The 21,482-nt window shown below is 44.2% G+C and overlaps 1 protein-coding gene across 7 annotated transcripts in view; it reads left to right on the top strand.

Moving 5' to 3' along the window:
• The window catches only part of GRID1 (glutamate ionotropic receptor delta type subunit 1), a 1,020,611-nt gene that overhangs the window by 774,289 nt on the left and 224,840 nt on the right, over positions 1 to 21,482 (top strand). The gene's annotated exons all lie outside the window — the stretch shown is intronic.

Genomic DNA, 21,482 nt, shown 5'->3' with positions numbered 1-21,482 from the left:
ATGGCAACCGTGACGATCTCCAACAAGATGGCGGCACCCATGCGCCGCCATCTTTTTGAAGCCGCCGGCGACTTTGCTGGTGGCGATGCGCCGGCGACTTTGCTGGTGGCGATGTGCGGGTTTACACCCCCGTGAGCCCTCTCCATGCACCCGCAGCTGACCTGCTATTACATGACATGCTATTACATCACATGTCGTGAAAGGGTTAAATAAAAGTCACCTAATAATGCAATTAACATTCTTATTTATACATTAATAGACTTATAAAAGATTTTTATTGAAAGGATTTAAAATATCTTTACACAAGTCATTTACAGGGGGAATCAGAACATTAATATGTACATGGCTCATTACTTATTATTTTAATATAATGTTGAAACAAATTTATATTTCTACTTTTGTGGAATTTTGAATTTTTGTATACATTACATAAGTCATATATTTACAGGCTAAAACACACTTGCCATAATCAGTCCGTGATCATGGAATATTCAAGATATTATGTCGCGGACTTACCACACTACCCGGGATGGAACTCCACACATAATATTGATATATAATGCCAGGAAATCCAAAACAAGGAGAACCCAAACTGTAATGATTGGACTTTTTCATGCAAATAGAATATATTAAGGGGAATTTTTCACAGTTTCTGTGCCTGTATAATGGCTCAGAGCTTGGATTTGCCTCCATTTCCCCTCTATGCCTCTTGGGTGTGTAGAGGGTGATGGAAGATCTGTAGCCTGCGCCAGGTCCAGCTGCAGGCAAAACACAATTCTGTGCCAAGAAGGACCTGGTGTAGTAGTAGTGTGACGAGCGCCCCATAATACCCCCACCTAGTCAGATATAGCAGGTGTATCTTGTGTGGGTGCAGGAGCCGGACCAATATCTAGGGCTGGCACATGGAGTGCCTGCATATGATAAATCTGCAACTATGTATAATGTGCTCAGCTCCTCATGCTCTATAAAATGCTGCCTGCACATGGGGCATTATGTGCAATCTTCTTAGCTCCTCCTGCTCTATAACATGCTGCCTGCAGATAGGATACTTATCTATAACATGTCTCTTGCAGATAGGACACTATGTACAATCTGTTCAGCTCCTCCTTTCCTATAACATGCTGCCTGCAGATAGGGCACTATGCACAATCTGTTCAGCTCCTCCTTCTCTATACCATGCTGCCTGCAGATAGGACACTATGCACAGTCTGGTCAGCTGCTTCTTATCTATAACATACTGCTTGCAGATAGGACACTATGTACAATCTACTCCACTTCTCCTGCTCTATAAATTTCTACCTGCATACTACCATACTACTCCACAGTATGTTCAACCTATTTGGTGCCTCCTTCTGTATGTCAAGTTGGCTGTATAAAGGACACTATGTACAATCTACTTAGCTCAGCTCCTCCTGTTCTATGACATGTTGCTTGTGGATAAGACACTGTTTACAATATTTGCTAATCCTCATGCCCTATGACAATTATCTCCATATGAAAGATTCCTTCAGATTGGGGAGAACATTATATATTGTAATTTTATATTAATATCATAGTTATATCTAATATTATAATTATAACTTTTATTTTTTTCATTTTTTTTATTTTCAGTCAAAGGCAATGTTATAAATGGATTAACTTTCTTCAATGCTAAAGTGACAGATCCTTCCTTAACGTTCAATGTCTACCATGCAATAGTTCAGGGCATCCTAGAAGCCTACAGTCTATATCTTTCAGACTTATGTCCTGCAGCCATTTGAGGAATGTATGATTTCCCAAGCATTGTGCTCTCCTGTAAGGTTCCTTTAGGCACTACTGGAAGTATCATATCTTCTTATGTATAAGTTGTCAAATCGAATCTTTGAGTCCCAGGTTTTCATTTACTCTGTGTAAAACAGATATGAAGAAGCATTTAGAGAGTTGGAAATGGTCCCTGGCTTTCTCTGACTGACCTATAAACAGATTAATATATGTTCATTGATGTGATACTGAAGGGAAGTCCAATTTGAAAATATGAATGCACTGAAGGGTTGGATTGTAAATGTATTTGGGTGCTTGCCAATGTATAAATAATATAGCCAAGTCTTCTGTGGAGACCTGGTCTGCTTCCATCAATTCAATTTTTTAACCATGTTTTAATTAATTAAACTGCTGCATATTTCTTCCTTGACAAGTGAAGTTCATATGGGCCCCTCCTGCAAGGCCTTCTTATGTACAGGCAAAAAAGAAGAGAAATAAGGTGAGGTTGGAGTTGTGTTGTAGAGTGGAAACAGAGATTGTAGGTTTTTCTGAAGAGACCTTTTCAGTTCAACTTGAAACGTTTTTGTCACAGTCTCAGGGGAATAGTCCCTTAGGACTAAGTGAGTGGACTCCCTGGACCACCGCGGGAGAAAACAACCTTAGCCGCACCCGGGAGCGGAGTCTAAGTGAACTCCTGGTCTTCGCCAGAGCCCGCCGCAAAGCGGGATGGTCTTGCTGCGGCGGGAGTCACCAGGTCGCTCCACGGGTGCGACTAGGCCCACGGTGGCAGCCAAGGTAGGGACACGGGGACCATGGGAAGGCAGGCAGGACCACGGGAAGGCAGGCAGGACCACGGGAAGGCAGGCAGGCAGGACCACGGGAAGGCAGGCAGGCAGGACCACGGGAAGGCAGGCAGGCAGGACCACGGGAAGGAAGGCAGGCAGGACCACGGGAAGGCAGGCAGGCAGGACCACAGGAAGGTAGGCAGGCAGGACCACAGGAAGGCAGGCAGGACCACGGGAAGGCAGGCAGGCAGGACCACGGGAAGGCAGGCAGGCAGGACCACGGGAAGGCAGGCACGGAACAAGGAAACACAGGAAACCAGGAATACAGGAATCGCAGAATACACAGAGGCGTCTGGAAACGCTCGGGAACACGGGAACTCAGAGGCGTCTGGAAACGCTCAAGAAGGCTTTCTCCTCAGTAGAATGAGCTGAAGATCCGGCAGGGGATGCTGGGAGTCGCCAGGCTATATAGCCGAGCCTGGAATGCCAGAGCCAATAAGGAGGACGCTGGCCCTTTAAGGCTGGAAGAAATCCGCGCGCGCTCCCTCTAGTGGCAGGAGCACGCGACTGCATGGAAGCAGCATGCGGCCTACACGCTGGGAGCAAGAGTGCAGGCCGGAGCCTGGAGAGGTAAGTGAGAGCTGGGGGAGCGGGGACCGCGGCAGCAGGCACGGGTACACCCTCAATCCGTACCGAGGATCGCGGGTGTAACCGTGACAGTACCCCTCCCCTTAGGGCCCCTCTTCTCTTCTTCAGCCCGCTGTCCTTCTTTCTTCGCCTCCTCCAATTCTTCTTGGTGGTGAGACACCTTAGGAGGAGAGAAGGCACCGGGAAGACTTGGGAAGCAGGCTGGGTCGGCTCTATGCACACTGGAGCAGCCTCAGGGGTGGCCAGAGCAGCCGTGGCAAGCTGCGGAGTCTCTGGAGCAGCCGTGGCAAGCTGCGGAGTCTCTGGAGCAGCCGTGGCAAGCTGCGGAGTCTCTGGAGCAGCCGTGGCAAGCTGCGGAGTCTGGGACGCCACTGGAGCAGCCGTGGCAAGCTGCAGAATCTGGGGCGCCACTGGAGCAGCCGTGGCAAGCTGCAGAATCTGGGGCGCCACTTGGGCAGCACTGGCAAGCTGCAGAGTCTCTGGAGCAGCCGTGGCAAGCTGCAGAGTCTGGGACGCCACTAGAGCAGCCATGGCAAGCTGCGGAGTCTGGGGCGCCACTGGAGCAGCCGTGGCAAGCTGCGGAGACTGGAGAGTCTCTGGAGCAGCATTGGCAAGCTGCGGAGGCTGGAGAGTCTCTGGAGCAGCATTGGCAAGCTGCGGAGGCTGGAGAGTCTCTGGAGCAGCATGGGCAAGCTGCGGAGGCTGGAGAGTCTCTGGAGCAGCATGGGCAAGCTGCGGAGGCTGGAGAGTCTCTGGAGCAACATTGGCAAGCTGCGGAGGCTGGAGAGTCTCTGGAGCAGCATTGGCAAGCTGCGGAGGCTGGAGAGTCTCTGGAGCAGCATTGGCAAGCTGCGGAGGCTGGAGAGTCTCTGGAGCAGCATTGGCAAGCTGCGGAGCCACTGGAGCAGCTGCGGGGAGCTGCGGAGCCACGGGAGCAGCTATGGGAAGCTGCTGAGCCACGGGAGCAGCTGCGGGGAGCTTCTGAGCCACGGGAGCAGCTGCGGGGAGCTGCGGAGCCACGGGAGCAGCTGCGGGGAGCTGCGGAGCCACTGGAGCAGCTGCGGGGAGCTGCGGAGCCACTGGAGCAGCTGCGGGGAGCTGCGGAGCCACTGGAGCAGCTGCGGGGAGCTGCGGAGCCACTGGAGCAGCTGCGGGGAGCTGCGGAGCCACGGGAGCAGCTGCGGGGAGCTGCGGAGGCTGGAGAGCCACTGGAGCAGCTGCGGGGAGCTGCGGAGCCACTGGAGCAGCTATGGGAAGCTGCGGAGCCACAGGAGCAGCTCTGGGAAGCTGCGGAGCCACGGGAGCAGCTCCGGGGAGCTGCAGAGCCACGGGAGCAGCTGCGGGGAGCTGCGGAGCCACGGGAGCAGCTGCGGGGAGCTGCGGAGGCTGGAGAGCCACGGGAGCAGCTGCGGGGAGCTGCGGAGCCACTGGAGCAGCTATGGGAAGCTGCGGAGCCACGGGAGCAGCTATGGGAAGCTGCGGAGCCACGGGAGCAGCTATGGGAAGCTGCTGAGCCACGGGAGCAGCTCTGGGAAGCTGCTGAGTCTGGGGCGCCACTGGAGCAGCCGTGGCAAGCTGCGGAGACTGGAGAGTCTCTGGAGCAGCATTGGCAAGCTGCGGAGGCTGGAGAGTCTCTGGAGCAGCATTGGCAAGCTGCGGAGGCTGGAGAGTCTCTGGAGCAGCATGGGCAAGCTGCGGAGGCTGGAGAGTCTCTGGAGCAGCATGGGCAAGCTGCGGAGGCTGGAGAGTCTCTGGAGCAACATTGGCAAGCTGCGGAGGCTGGAGAGTCTCTGGAGCAGCATTGGCAAGCTGCGGAGGCTGGAGAGTCTCTGGAGCAGCATTGGCAAGCTGCGGAGGCTGGAGAGTCTCTGGAGCAGCATTGGCAAGCTGCGGAGCCACTGGAGCAGCTGCGGGGAGCTGCGGAGCCACGGGAGCAGCTATGGGAAGCTGCTGAGCCACGGGAGCAGCTGCGGGGAGCTTCTGAGCCACGGGAGCAGCTGCGGGGAGCTGCGGAGCCACGGGAGCAGCTGCGGGGAGCTGCGGAGCCACTGGAGCAGCTGCGGGGAGCTGCGGAGCCACTGGAGCAGCTGCGGGGAGCTGCGGAGCCACTGGAGCAGCTGCGGGGAGCTGCGGAGCCACTGGAGCAGCTGCGGGGAGCTGCGGAGCCACGGGAGCAGCTGCGGGGAGCTGCGGAGGCTGGAGAGCCACTGGAGCAGCTGCGGGGAGCTGCGGAGCCACTGGAGCAGCTATGGGAAGCTGCGGAGCCACAGGAGCAGCTCTGGGAAGCTGCGGAGCCACGGGAGCAGCTCCGGGGAGCTGCAGAGCCACGGGAGCAGCTGCGGGGAGCTGCGGAGCCACGGGAGCAGCTGCGGGGAGCTGCGGAGGCTGGAGAGCCACGGGAGCAGCTGCGGGGAGCTGCGGAGCCACTGGAGCAGCTATGGGAAGCTGCGGAGCCACGGGAGCAGCTATGGGAAGCTGCGGAGCCACGGGAGCAGCTATGGGAAGCTGCTGAGCCACGGGAGCAGCTCTGGGAAGCTGCTGAGCCACGGGAGCAGCTCTGGGAAGCTGCGGAGCCACGGGAGCAGCTCTGGGAAGCTGCGGAGCCACGGGAGCAGCTCTGGGTAGCTGCGGAGCCACTGGAGCAGCTCTGGGAAGCTGCGGAGCCACGGGAGCAGCTCTGGGAAGCTGCGGAGCCACGGGAGCAGCTCTGGGAAGCTGCGGAGCCACGGGAGCAGCTCTGGGAAGCTGCGGAGCCACGGGAGCAGCTCTGGGAAGCTGCGGAGCCACGGGAGCAGCTCTGGGAAGCTGCGGAGCCACGGGAGCAGCTCTGGGAAGCTGCGGAGCCACGGGAGCAGCTGCGGGGAGCTGCGGAGCCACTGGAGCAGCTATGGGAAGCTGCGGAGCCACGGGAGCAGCTATGGGAAGCTGCGGAGCCACGGGAGCAGCTATGGGAAGCTGCGGAGCCACCGGAGCAGCTCTGGGAAGCTGCGGAGCCACGGGAGCAGCTGCGGGGAGCTGAGGAGACACTGGAGCAGCTATGGGAAGCTGCGGAGCCACGGGAGCAGCTATGGGAAGCTGCGGAGCCACGGGAGCAGCTATGGGAAGCTGCGGAGCCACCGGAGCAGCTCTGGGAAGCTGCGGAGCCACCGGAGCAGCTCTGGGAAGCTGCAGAGCCACCGGAGCAGCTCTGGGAAGCTGCGGAGACACTGGGGCCACCGGAACCACGCAGGACAGATGAGGTGGTAGAACTTGAGGTGGTTCAAACTTGGACTTGATTTTTGCCAGGAACTTGGTATGGGTAACCATGCCCGGGTCACCACTATCCCATAGAGGAGTAGCCCAGTTCAGCGCCTCACCAGTGAGCAAAGAAAAAACACATGCCAACTTAGTGCGTTCAGGGGTGGACTGGGAGGACATCAGCTTGATGTACAACGAGCACTGGACGACAAAACTCCTGCAAAAATTGGGGTTACCATCAAATTTGTTTGGCATCAAAAAATCTGATCCAGAGTTTGCTACTGAAAAACATGGCTGGGGGACAGAAACAACAGGAGGAGTCACAGGATCCTGCTGCTGGGAGGCAATAATCCGCAGGGTGGCAGCAAGTTTATCCAAGAGTTCTTTTTGCGCAGCAATCTCTTGGGCCTGCTGGGCAATAGTGCTGGGAAAGTCACCCAGAAGCTGGTACGGATCCTTGACACTGTTCATGGCTTTGGCAGAGATCATGACCTTGGCGGAGTCCATGGCCGGATCTTACTGTCACAGTCTCAGGGGAATAGTCCCTTAGGACTAAGTGAGTGGACTCCCTGGACCACCGCGGGAGAAAACAACCTTAGCCGCACCCGGGAGCGGAGTCTAAGTGAACTCCTGGTCTTCGCCAGAGCCCGCCGCAAAGCGGGATGGTCTTGCTGCGGCGGGAGTCACCAGGTCGCTCCACGGGTGCGACTAGGCCCACGGTGGCAGCCAAGGTAGGGACACGGGGACCATGGGAAGGCAGGCAGGACCACGGGAAGGCAGGCAGGACCACGGGAAGGCAGGCAGGACCACGGGAAGGCAGGCAGGCAGGACCACGGGAAGGCAGGCAGGCAGGACCACGGGAAGGCAGGCAGGCAGGACCACGGGAAGGCAGGCAGGCAGGACCACGGGAAGGCAGGCAGGCAGGACCACGGGAAGGCAGGCAGGACCACGGGAAGGCAGGCAGGCAGGACCACGGGAAGGCAGGCAGGACCACGGGAAGGCAGGCACGGAACAAGGAAACACAGGAAACCAGGAATACAGGAATCGCAGAATACACAGAGGCGTCTGGAAACGCTCGGGAACACGGGAACTCAGAGGCGTCTGGAAACGCTCAAGAAGGCTTTCTCCTCAGTAGAATGAGCTGAAGATCCGGCAGGGGATGCTGGGAGTCGCCAGGCTATATAGCCGAGCCTGGAATGCCAGAGCCAATAAGGAGGAAGCTGGCCCTTTAAGGCTGGAAGAAATCCGCGCGCGCTCCCTCTAGTGGCAGGAGCACGCGACTGCATGGAAGCAGCATGCGGCCTACACGCTGGGAGCAAGAGTGCAGGCCGGAGCCTGGAGAGGTAAGTGAGAGCTGGGGGAGCGGGGACCGCGGCAGCAGGCACGGGTACACCCTCAATCCGTACCGAGGATCGCGGGTGTAACCGTGACAGTTTTGATGTTAGGTCCAATGTGCCATGAAGTATCTGAGGATAGAAGAAGCACGGTATAAAACTTAGAGGTGTATGTACTTTGCATCTGAAGGAGGCTTATGTATTTAACAAAGTTGTAGCAGCACCTTCTTTTTGGTTGACTAACATTTCTTGCTGATCTCCTCATGATCAACTCTTGGAGACAATGATAAGAAAACAGGCAAGAGTCTAGCAGATGTGTTGTACATAGAATTGGCAGATTAAAGCAAAACTTGCCCTTGCTAAATGACCGAGATGCTTATTACATAAATAGTGAGGTAGTTTTAAGGCTTATTTGATGTAATTTTATAGTGATTTGACAATCTGTCTGCCTGTTAAAGCAAGATGTGGTTTAGTACTTTGCCGACGAACGCTGCCTTGATGTTATGTGGCTACAAGAAAATGTTTGAATATTAATGGATCTAATATAAAATACTTTGATGATACATTAATCTCAGCAGCAAGCTACATATGTGTGGACTTTCCAAAAGTTAACACCTTCTCCGATTCTTTCTGAAAAACCAGTTAAATATTGGTTAAAAGAAAGCTCTGACTGGTGGGTCTTGGGCTACTCTAAAGAATTTAGGCAGTGAGGGGAGCACTTTATGAATACATCAGAAAAGAATCTTGACTGTATACCTTGGGTCTATTGTCTCTACTGTAGTCCTCTGCTTTCTACACATGGAAGCTTTGAAAGGATAACATACATATGGATACAGTTGGATCTAGCAATACTCTTATTGAGCACACTTAAAGTTTTACCTATAAAGAGTTGATCGTTTCTCAGGAGATAGTTGAATAAGAAGATTTGGTGGCATTGAAACATAACATGCAGTTTGATGTCAATCTATTTGACCTGATCATTAAGTTAAAAGCCATTACGTAACATATTGATTTGTTCCCTCCCCTCACATAAAACAACTTTCTTCTCTTGAATCCACTTTATACCAGTTGTTAGCTTAGGAGAAGGTTCCTAGCTATTTAAAGAAGTTTTCTGTGTCTGGTATGGTCTATAGCAGCAGAAGGAAAATGTGAAGACTTATTTTTTCTGTCCAAAGGCAAGTACCTTCTTTGTTGACCTCTGTTCTCACACTGATAAAATGGTTCAGACAATGAATTTTTCATAATATAATTACAAAGTACTAAATCCATGGCACTGGTTTAAAGGAGTTGCCAGTTTCAGAAAAAGAAATATTGATTGCATAATAAAATGTTAAACAATTTTGCAATTCCTCATGGGCTTATTAGACCTCTGCTTCCCATCTCTGATTATAATTTTCGAGTTAAATACCAATCATTGGTCATTTTGTGATCTTATCCCTATGGAACCTGTACTTTCTGCAATATGACGCCCAGGAAAACAGCTTTATGAATCCAGTAAATGGGGAAGAAGTTCTAATAGAATTTATCAATTGCCACTTGCAAAATGCAAACACCCAAAATTATACATGGGGAAAATTATACTGAAACTAGACACCCCATTGTCTAGAGACATGAGATTTATATATGAAAGATATCTGATGTAATAATGAAGAATGTGGCAATAGACGAGACCATAGACATGGATATCTGAATTAAAAAATGCTAAGAGGTGAAGCCCTTTGGATCCATCCGCAAAGTCTAAATGGACTAAATAAAGGCTTTACCTTCACTGATTTTTTGCAACCGACATAAACAGAATGCACAGAAATCACTATCCCTGTATAATTTGTGAAGCGCTATATAAAGGCGCATTTGATGGCGCTTTATAAAGATTATTATTAATATTAAACACAAACACTAAATCAGTAAGTGATATCATGAATAAAAATATATACATTATTGGGAGTCTCTACTAAGTGTCATTACCATAGATTACATACAGAAATGAATGGGCACTGTCTGTAATACTGACCACTACATAATGGCCATGGGCTATGTGATTAATTTGCCAAACATGATCAGTGGGGACAAATAAATATATTCAGAGGGCTTAGACACCAAAAATGGAGAAATCAACCGGGAGGACTAGTTTTAAGACAAGTGCATTAATTTAGCTACCCTTGCAACATAATTTAAGTTAATGCATGTGCGCCGCAAATTATCCTCTGGATATGCCCACTGTGTAAGTGATCTGTAGGACATAATTATAAGCTGTGTACACATGTAATAGAAAGGTGGCACTGTGCTTTAGAGGTGACATGGTTGAGGTTATAAAAGACAAATCCTCAGTATCTCCTATGCTTCTCAACCCCATGTATCCCCTGATGATGCAAGTGAATACTGGTAAAACATGTTGGAGGATAAGGCTTCTTTCACATGAACATTTTTTCGGTCCGTTTTTACGAACTTGCATTTGTGGATAAGTTTGGTCTCTGTTCTTTATTTTTTTTTTCCTAGTACCGTTTATTCGTCAACAAAATCTTGGGTCATATCCTATCTTTGACTGATTTTGCAACTACTGCCTTCCCATTGAAGACTATGTGTCTTATGTTTTTGAGAATTACATTAACGTTCTTACGTTTTTGGGGACAGTTTTTTACTCTATTGTATAGTTAGCACACACATGTGCAGGAAATCTTCACATGACCAAGTTTAAAATAGAGGCAAGAAGCCAATGACATAATTTAAGAAAGCCTTTGTGCAGATCCACAAAAATAGATACAGTACATACGGATGGCATACAAACTGTTTTAAACACCAAAACTGACAAAAAAACTGGTGCAAAACACAATGTAAAAATTGAATTTCTACATTGGACTACAGTCTTCTAGATCAATAACCCAGATTAACTACTCAATGGGGGTCCTTTACTAAGGGCCCGATTCACGTTTTCCCAACGTGTTACCCGAATATTTCCGATTTGCGCCGATTTTTCCTAAATTGCCCCGGGATTTTGGTGCACGCGATCGGATTGTGGCGCACCGGCACTGGCATGTATGCGACGGAAATCGGGGGGCGTGGTCGAACGAAAACCCAACAGATTCGGAAAAACCGCCGCATTTTTTAAAAAAATTGGTCGCACGTGCCATACTTACATGCACCAGGAAGAGATCAGTGAACTCCGATGCAACTCGGCGGACCTCGGCACAGCAGCGACACCTGGTGGACATCGGGCGCAGGACCTTCATGAATCCCCGGAAGACCCGAACGCTCGTTGGAGAAGCCGTCGCTGGAACGCGAATGGACCGGGTAAGTAAATGTGCCCCAATGACTCTAATTTATACTAAGATAGTGGTCCACTAGAAAACATAGAGTGGACTCATGATTAGGGGCCATTTAACAGACATAGAGTGGACTCTAGTTATAGGTAGCACTCGAAGAAATAGAGTTATCTACAATGAACAGCAGAGTACAACATAAAAAAAATAGAGTGATAGCTGAAGTTAGAATAGCTCTATTATGGAAATCATTTGGTTATAGGTAACTAGCTTGGAATTGTGTTTGTAATAAACAAACAAGACACCATATCAGTATAATGTTTTTAATTGGACACCATTAAATATTACATTTTAATGGACTTTATAAGAAGGAGTTTTGACGTCTTCAAAGCTTTGTGTAGCAATTGGTCATGTTATGGATACCCACTTGCCTGGATCATTGTGACCACATCACAGCAATCAGATTTGTGCCTTATGATGGGCCATGCACCTGTGTGTGACATCACATGCCCATTGTCAGACTTCTATCTACTGGAAGTAAATCATGAATGATAGCAAGCAGAGGCCTTCAGTTTTCTTGGGTTCAGATATCCTAATATCTACAGCATCCTAATGGAAAAGGTTTTAACAGGGGATTCTTAAAAAACAAATGGCATAGCAGTGTGCCAGAGCTGAAGATGCATCTATCATAGAATAAGTCTATTGAGACTTAAAAAAGGATTGGAAAATAGACAAGAACCTGAAGTTGATGAGCCCATTGGCTCTTATCTGCAGTCAGGTACTATGTTTTACCGGCCCTATAAGCCATATAGATAAACATCTTATTACAAATTGTATTACGCTGAAAGCTATGTTATAGTTACACAGAGATTTGTCATTAATCTCCTCGAGCTGAACAAACAGTTCCACTACCTCTATTCATCTCCACTCTTCGTCACCTTGTGTTTGGCACAGCTGTGTCTGGAAAGAGGACAAAGCCCAGTTAAGACACAAAGAAATCTCGAAAGGCGCATCTTCAATTTTTCAGAGGCAAGGATACTATTACTCACTGCCTTCCCTAAATTCAACATCATAAGTTAAATGATTAGTAGAAAAAATATTGTAAAAACATATTTATCACAAAAACTATAGTGGAGATGGGATAATAATTGTGCTGGACCTACACATCATTTGCCAGAATGCACAGCTGCAAACAGATTGGGGGGGGGGGGATGATGCAAGTATAATTAAATGTATTGTGAGAAGGTACAAGGGGCCATTATTGATGGCAGATATGTGTCACCGAGGTGCCTGGCCTCAGTGCAGTAAGCCGGTTAATGTTTGGTCAGGAACCTTAGGTTTCTGACATTTTTTTTAATGTAACAAAGCTGCTTAATTCAGTTGATCCGGGCCAGCTTTCATTGGAGTAGTCAAAGAGTAGTCAAAGAGCAGGGTGGGTGACTACTCATAACCCACATATCCAGGCCATGTTTTGGCTGAGAAGATAAAGCCAGGAAGCTCAGTTGAGCTGGGGGATGTGTTTTTGCAGTCTGGGTTATACTGAATGCAGAGCTGGAGGTCTCACACAGCCAAGTATCAGCAATAGTGACATTATCTGTTTATGCTGCTGGATGGATACACAATCTACAAAGGACTGTGAGTCAAGGCTGTTTATATGCACAGTGTTTTTCTGTTATGTGCTGAAGCAAGCTATTCTGTTAAACTGTTTTGGAAAGAAACAAAACAGTTACCTGGACTGTTACTGAAGTTGTGATTTGAGTTGATCCCTTACAGTATATAAAAGTATATAAAATCACCATTAAATGTTCCTTTTAGACTGAAGGAGATTTTGGATCTGTTTACAATGAAAAGATAGTGTCAGGACTCCGAGTCTTGGTATCCTCTGGACCACCGCAGGAGATGGTACTAGCCGACACCTGGGACCCGGAGTTTAAGTGGTACCTGCTCTTTACCAGAGCCTAGCGCAAAGTGGCATGGTCTTGCTGTGGCGGGGTACCACCAGGTTGTTCCACAGGTGAGACTAGCCCGCGGTGGCAGCCAAGGTAGCAATGCAGGAGACGGTCCTCGTGCGAGGCCTGATCCGGACGGGAGCAGGTGCCTGGAGAGGTAAGTCCAGAGCCGGGGCAGCAGGGCCAGTGCGGGTTGCACAGGTGCATCCATGATCCATGACATGTACTGCGGGGGTGCCCGTGACAGCTAGCTTATTATGGTTCTGTGAGGGAAAGGAAGCTGGTTATGCCCTTTAATAAGAGGGCTAATTGGGGTATCAGAATGACCAAGTGTGCATGAAGTAATGAGCATGTCATACTGGACACCTACAATCAGTGAAACTGATGGTAGATGTCCTTTCAGAAGCTTAGCTTCTCCAATGCCCATTGTATGAAACAATAAGATACATCTCTCCAGCAGAAAAGCAGGGGAAAATAAAGGCAAGCACACAATCCTAGACTAATGACACGTCCCCCAATGACTGATATTCTTTCCCCTATGATTTGCAGATTGTAAAGTACTAAGATCCTAGGACTACACTGTAAATTACATTCAAGTGGACCTTATAGTTCTCCTCTGGAGAACATGCAAAATTTCTTCAACTTCCAACCCAGAAGGGAGTTGTCCATATCATTTGTGCTCTGTAGTATAGGGTTTCATTGATTCATCTGAAATAAGTACCGGTATTTTTTTTCCTAAAAGATTTTAGTTTTTTAACCTTTGACTTTTAGTTCCATATGTAAATATAGGCTCTGTATTTCCAATGGAATGTGTAGGTAGATCTATATCAGCCTGAGAGCAAGTTATTAGAATTCAGCCTGTGTAGTGTGTGAAATTCAGTCCACGGATACGACAATGTATGTATTTCCTACCATCTGTCTCTGCAAACAAAACACTAGTCAAAACAACATAAGAAGGTAAGAATTACTATTCTTGATGGCAATCACTATTAATGAACACTTCTATAGTCTTAGTGGATTTTAATTAAAGGTTGAAATAGTCTGCATTAAACATGATTACAGAATATTGCCTCATGGTCTGCATACAAATTACACATAGAAGACGCTGAATACTTGCAACATGTAATCATTGTATTAAGTCTGTGTAGGAAGCATTGTCAGGAGTACAAAGTAACCAAGGGTCTGAAGAGTTTGGGTCCTATGTCCTCCATATAAATGATGCAGTATCCATAGATGTGCTCTACAGAGATATGCCTGAAATACCTGATGTCAAATTTTAATCAGGGCAACTGTATGTTCCTCTTTATCTTATAGGGAAGTATAAGTATTTCTAGGGATAAACAGACAAATCCGAGAACATTCCTCTTGGCTGTATGTATCAGTTGATAATTGTGAGACAACTGACTTTTAAAGACAAGATCGTTTTTTGATGACAAAGTACTTTTCGGGGTAAATTTATTAGAAGTGTCTGAGAACAGAACTGTTTTTGTTTCCAAATGCAACCAATAGGAGTTCAGCTTTCATTTTCCCTTAGCTGTTTATAAAATGAGAGCTGAGCTCTGATTGATTATGTAACTATGTCTTTATTTCTTTTTTTTTTAGACAATTTTATTTTCATTTAACCAAGAGAAGCATTGATAATATAACAGCTCAAAGAAGCCAGCATCATAGAGGCATTTCAGACATTTTTTCATATGTAGAGAGAGAAAAATAATTTAAAATAAAGACTCCTGAATAGTGATAAATAAATAAATCACATCTCTTAACATTTCACATTGCATTGTATCCTAGCTCATCAAGCTTCTCATGATACTCATGAAACAGAGGGGATACATTCTAGACCTAAAAGAAAAACTATAAACCAGGGTGAACGAAAAACTCAGACCTTAGAGATTGAGGTATGTGCAGAGTCGCCAACACCTTGGGGGTGTGGAAAGAAATATTTTATGTAGGCGAGTTGGGGTAAAGTAACACCTCATTTGCGTCTTAACTATTGCCTCATGGTGGGAAACACTGTGATAAATAGAATGAGGTATCGCTATAGATCTAGCCTATTGATCAAGATAGTAGTTGGTTTTTAGGTTTCTTTCCCATTGTTCTATATGTCAGAGTTTGACAACCTCGCTCTTGATGCCTATAGTATAGAAAAGAGAAATGCCCTTCTATTTTGTTGCTTGAGATGATCTCTGTAAAAATGAGGTATATCTGTATTGATGTTTAGAAGTGAGAGGGATTTATAGCATAGGAAGTTACGGATTTTTAGATATGAGTAGCATTCTCATGCGGAAATACCTGTTTTGGAGCACATTGAGCCGAAAGCTATATTGCCCTTCTCATCTATAATGTGAAATAGAGAACTGATCTCCTGTTTGCGCCACTCATTTAGGTTCAGATCTGGGATGCTATATTCTAAGTAGTCTGTCGGAATTAGTTCAAGAGAGATTTCCTGTTGATTAGTTAGATTTCTTTTAAGTTTTCACCATGCCAGATCTGTAGACCTAACTGTTTACAACTTTGATAGGGGGGAAACCTTTGCCACATATGGTCAAGTAAGTGATAATAGAGTGGGAAGTTATTACTATGTCACTGTTCTATATTTTTCCAAGCTAAATCGGAATTTCTGTTCCCCCAGTGTTTCAGTTGATCCCGGACACAGACCAGGTAGTAATCCTTTAAATGTGGGACACCCAGTCCCCCTGCTGACTTTTATTTAGTTTTTTGAATGCTACTCTTGGCTTATTACCCTGCCCAATAAATTTGTTGAGGTAAGCTCTCGCTGTTTTAAAAAAGGAAGCTGAAATAGAAATACTGATAGTCCTAAATAAATATAGAAACTTAGGGAGCGTCATCATTTTGAATGTAGCCACTCGGCCACACCAAGATAAGATATGTTCTTTGTTCTTTGTTAATTTTAGTTAACAATGGTTTAAAAAATATATAAATATTTTCACTAATTCTAAAAGACATATTAATCTGATTATTATCAGAGTTCAAAAGAATGGGGTCAAAGGTTTTTTTTTTTTACCTGATTTTAAAACTGACGAAAGCTTTGGATTTGCCACAAAACACCTCCACTGATTACCTTATTGGAGACCTAGTGCTCCGGAACAGTTCCAACTGTACAGCTGTCCCTTTAACAAGACCATGCCTTTATTTGATGTATATGGAGGGCTTATAGGCTAAGCCATTCTCATTCATGGCACTCATCATGGGTGCTAACCATCTGCAGGCAGGGTTTTATTCAGATGCAGTAAAATTGCCATATACAGCAATACAGTGGTATTGCAGTATATTGTTTAAGTAATCATAGCTCCTAGAGCTCAATTACCCTAGGGGGCCTAACAAAATTATTAGAAAAATATGAAAAAACCTTGAACAGAAATAAAATTAAATAAACAAGCATAAACATGATATATATCCCTGCTTCCGAATATGCCTGACCTGTCCAAATATAAAAAAATATCATCCCTCGCTGTGATCCTCACAAAAAATGAACTTCCAAATATCTGAATTGCCACTTTTTTCCATTTTCAAAAGTCATATTTTTTTTGTATAAAAAGTCATAAAAAGATCATACAGTTAGCAATGAAAACCTTCACCTTCAAAAGTTATCTAAAATTAAAAAGAAACAAGTTATGGCTATAAGGAGAGGAGCAAAAAATAGAAACATAGGGAAAAAAAGCAGTGGCTCCAAGGTGTTAATATAAGAGAGTTGCTGTACCATTTACCACCACTGTGCGGAGATGTGTCCATTCTAGAGATCTATGATTATTGAGGATAGGTTATCTTGTAAAGTCTCTGTAAACCTCTTTAACAATTGTAAATAACATAAACAAGATTATTTCATTCATTCACTTTAACTTTTCCTATTGAAATGTCTGTTAGGATGACTAGATTTATGACTGCAGTTTATCAGGTTATCTAGGATAACTCATTAAACAAATTATAATCTTTATAATGGAAAATTTAAGGAGCTACAAATTATAGCTTACAGTATATTCTCTTGTGGCAGAAAAGAGTTCAAGCATCTCATCCTTTGGTATACAGTTAAACATTCCCATTTCCCTGTATTGTAAGTCACTTGTCATATATCATGAAGTGAAATGTCAGCTTTTATGATATCATCTTCCGAGCTGTAAGATACTTCAACTATATAAATTGCTATTTTCAATATCAATGTATTTAACTGACATCTGTAATATAGATGTGAAAGATTGCTTTAGAATAATAATAATGTTAATAAAGTTCTCTTAGTAGACGGTATGAAAACATAGATCCAAAACACATCAGACAGACTTGATCAAATGTTAGATTTGTATTATGTGGTATAATAAAAACTGTTGTTCATGCATTCATGTGAGTTACTGGAGGTTCATTGTCCTTGTAATCAAAAGTAGACGGCAAAGAGGGTTAATGTGATTGAATAATAGATGCTTGTTTGTGTTGCCTGTTGTTGGCTTGCTCCAGTGTGCATTCCTAAGGGGGTGTCTCACTTATAGTACCCCTTAACATATACCCTAATATAGTATATGATTACATTTAGGAGCTCCCATCTAAGGCATTGCAGTTTCCACCCTGTCTTATCAGTTATGGGCATTCATGGCAGTATAGTTCCTGTTTTTTCAGGACTCTTGCAGTTTAATGGGGTTCTCCTATGAAATAAAGTTCAATCGCAAATTTTAATCCTCTAGTGATGTTTTATTTCTGTTTTAGCTCCTGTAACTCATTGATGGGCAGTGTAAGATTTCAGAGTGTAGACAGGCACTCTCAAAGCAGACACTCTGTGCTATGAAATACTGTCAGCTGACAATGTGCTTAGATTATCATGTTTCAAGGTTTATCTACACTTGTATTTTGCTTCTGAACATTCTAATAGCATCTGACACATAGAAAAAGAGAAATGAGACAGATCAGAGATGATGAGATCCATGAGATGATATAAAACACATTGACACTCTCAGCTCTGCTAACTCGCCTAATCAATAAAACACAGAGTAAGCTCTGCTATTAAAGCCTTATCTTGTCTGTAGCTTGTAGAGTAAGTTTTTGCACTCTGCTTGCTGACAGGAAGTGACTGTGCCTGAGCTGGTCTTGTAATGCAGGGGGTAGGAACAGGAGGCAAAGAGCACTGCAGTGTGCAGACAAGAGGAGCTATTCATGAGAAGAATTCGACTATTGTCAGAAGATTCACTGTCGGATCCAGGGGCAACCAAACTAAACTTCCGGACAGATAGAGACAGGTTGGAATTATATCTGTGAAATGCTGTATTTTTGTTTATAACAGTGAATTAGAGAATGTGTTATTTTGTTATACTGAGTATATTTAAGAATCTTGTCTTTGTGGGAATATCCCTTTAATCTCTCCTTCCTGTGTACCACACTCAGGTATTGGCTCTTCCAAGGGCTGATTTGTTCATCTTGCTGCATTTCATAGTTGTGTCACAGTTACTAGTGAGGTGTTATTCGGTCATACCAATCAGCTGCTGGGGCAGTGTCCAGGCACTTACATGGCTATATCCTAGGAGGAGTCCTTAAAAGAAATCTACTACCAAGATCAATTATTGTAAACCAAGAGCACTTACATGCTGGGGTATGCCTCCTCTGGTAGGATCCATCCTTCTTTTGGACTGGTATGCCATTGTTTTTATGTTCGTTTGCATAATTTAAAATAGTTTTTTTTTTAAAGCAAGGGCATAAGAAGATAAAAGAAGAGCAGATCCTGCCAGAGGGGGCACACACCAGCATGTCAACATGCTTGGTTTACAATCATTGATCCTGTTGGTAGATTTCCTTTAATCACATAATTACTTACATACTTAGGGTCTATTATTGGTTATTATTATCTTATTATTATCTTGGTTTCAACTTGATTTTTCTGACCTTGCCTAGATGTCTGTCCTGTGCTCTCTAAATTCATCTGTCTACTTTTCTGTGCATATACCAAAGATAGGGGACATTGACCAGTTGTTGTTTGCAATTTAGCACAGTGCTGGTAAGTAGGCAGGGACAAAATGCCAGAAGCAAAGGGTTTCCACTTCTTCCTTCTCTTGACAAAATCCAATGGCCATGTGATTTAAAGGTTGCTTGTACACTAGAGAGGAATCTGTAGTTCCAGTTAATTATTTGAATTATTTCTTTCATATGATGAAAAATATATAAATAAGTTAATAACATCATCCACATATGACTAATTACAGTATTGAGGCATAATGCATTTATAATTACATTAAGATCTTTATTTTAGTGCTTTGCTTTAAATTCTTTATTGTACTTTTTTATTACAATCATTTAGCCAAAATCAATCAAGAAGGATTACACTGACTTATATTAGGTGTTGCCAGAGGCTTGCATATGCAATAAAGTGATAGCCAATTGACAATTAACTTATTAATAGTCTTGTTGACACTTTATTGACTTACCCGGCCTGTATACGTCAAGATTAATTTTAATGTCACTGGGCCATTTTATATAATTCAGAAAATTAGTTACTGCTTTAGACCTTGAATAATAAATATATCACTAACAATTTATTGGAGCAATCTGCTTTAGATATAGCATGATAATCATTATAGTGCTACATATCAAAGACATATCTTCATGTTGTGAAGTTAATCATGACATTTAGTTCTGCAATTTTTTTTACATAAGATATCAAACTTGAACTGGTAGGTACATTGTCTTTAAAATAAATAGTTTTGTGTATATAAAAGATCATAACAAATCAATAAACATAAGAAATACCACTATGAATGTATAATGTGAATAATATAGCATTTTATTCTGTTTTTTCCCTGATTGCAAATTTTTTAATCTATGATTATGGGATTTGCAATCTTACCCAAATGTCTCTTACAGCATTTAGTGATATACTATGAAGTCTCATGACCATAGACATAGTTATGGAGGCATACTCTGCTCAAATGGGAGGGGTGAGTAAACTGTGACATCATCTAGCAGTGATGTATTGATAAAACAATGTAGATCTATGTAGAGGTCATTGTGCAGGGAGGGAGAGGGGATAAGCTGTGACATCATATATTTTCAGTAGTGATGTAATGATGGGTCAGTGTTATCTATAGAGAGGCCATTGTGCAGGAAAGAGGATGAGATAAGATGTGATATCATCTATTGTCAGTAGGTATGTAATATTGTTTTCTGCCAAAGTGTTACTTTCTACTGTAATCTTGGCAGTGGTGTAAATTAGGTGACTGCTGCAAAAAAAAAAAAACTAAACCAGTGGAAGTCATTTATAAGACTTGGTGAACAGAATAAAAAATGTAGATAAATATTTATTTAATAATGATAGTGACATGGAAAAATGTTTAAAAATCATGACAATAGAAATCCAAGAACGTAAATTTTTAACTAAACTTGCTTCAAAAGCGCAGATGATAGTAGAAATGTAGTAGTTCTGCGAATGTGCAGAGCTCCATAGAAGGTGCAACTAGAAACGCACAAGGAGGCAGCACAGCAGAGGCTACTGGGGCATTAAGTAGCCTTTGCTTCCACAACCCAGACACACTGGTACATGCCCAAGTAGCCTATTCCATGTAACTAAGATACAGATTTTAACAAGTTTGGTTATTTATATCGATTAGACAAAGATAGTTTTGGACTGAGACTGGCAGGAGGAATCAACCATTAGGAATCTACATATTAAGGTATATTTAGTGTTAGATTTCCATTAGAATAGATATTCACCATATCTAGTAACCATGTTCCTACTTTAGCTAAAGTATCAAATACTGTTTGATCGTCTTTCAGTACCTCACTTAATTTTGTGTGCTGGTGCTTTGCTAAAGAATTGCTCAATCTATTACTAATTGTACTGAATTGTAAAGGTAGAATAAGAGCACATTTTTTATTCAAGAATAAACACAAAAGTTTAATACACATCCTCAAGAAGTGGTGTCAAATGCCCTCCATCGTCTAGATTATGTAGAAGGCCTGTGAGGAACATAATGGAGTGCAATTAAACTTAGCTGGTAAAACTACTGTTTTCTATGGAATTTTCTGAAATACAAGGAAAGTGTTGATTGGAAGTGTTTCTTTACAAAACTGTAAATGCAAAGTTGATCACATTTTTGGAGTGCTGTAGTCCCCCTAGGCATGTCCTCACCCTACATAGGCATGTAATCACCTTAATTGCAGTTACCTTTATTTCTCATTATTGAGAACTAGTAATGAGCTTTTGCGTATAAGTATAAGCTTTTGCGTATAAGCATGCTATTGGTGTGCCATGAAATACTATTAAAGGAAAGACCCATTTAATAAAGCTACCACTTGATCTTTCTGCGTTAATTGAAATATTTCCCTATTTAGATACAGACAGTAACCTAATTGTGTGGAATAAGTGCTGGATATTGAAATCAGATAATGTACTGTTAAATCTCTATAAACAAATGCAATCGTTGGGGTAAAAAATAGAAACTGCATTTGAGCTGACTGTATCTTTTTTGTAAAGATTGTTGTATTTCATTAGATATGTATAATACAAAATAAATGATCAAATCTTGGAACTTTATTTTGGTT

Source organism: Engystomops pustulosus, chromosome 11, assembly GCF_040894005.1.
Source record: "Engystomops pustulosus chromosome 11, aEngPut4.maternal, whole genome shotgun sequence".
In the NCBI taxonomy this organism is placed as follows: Eukaryota; Metazoa; Chordata; class Amphibia; order Anura; family Leptodactylidae; genus Engystomops; species Engystomops pustulosus.
The sequence above is the reverse complement of the archived record's forward strand: the minus strand, read 5'-3'. Positions and strand labels throughout refer to the sequence as shown.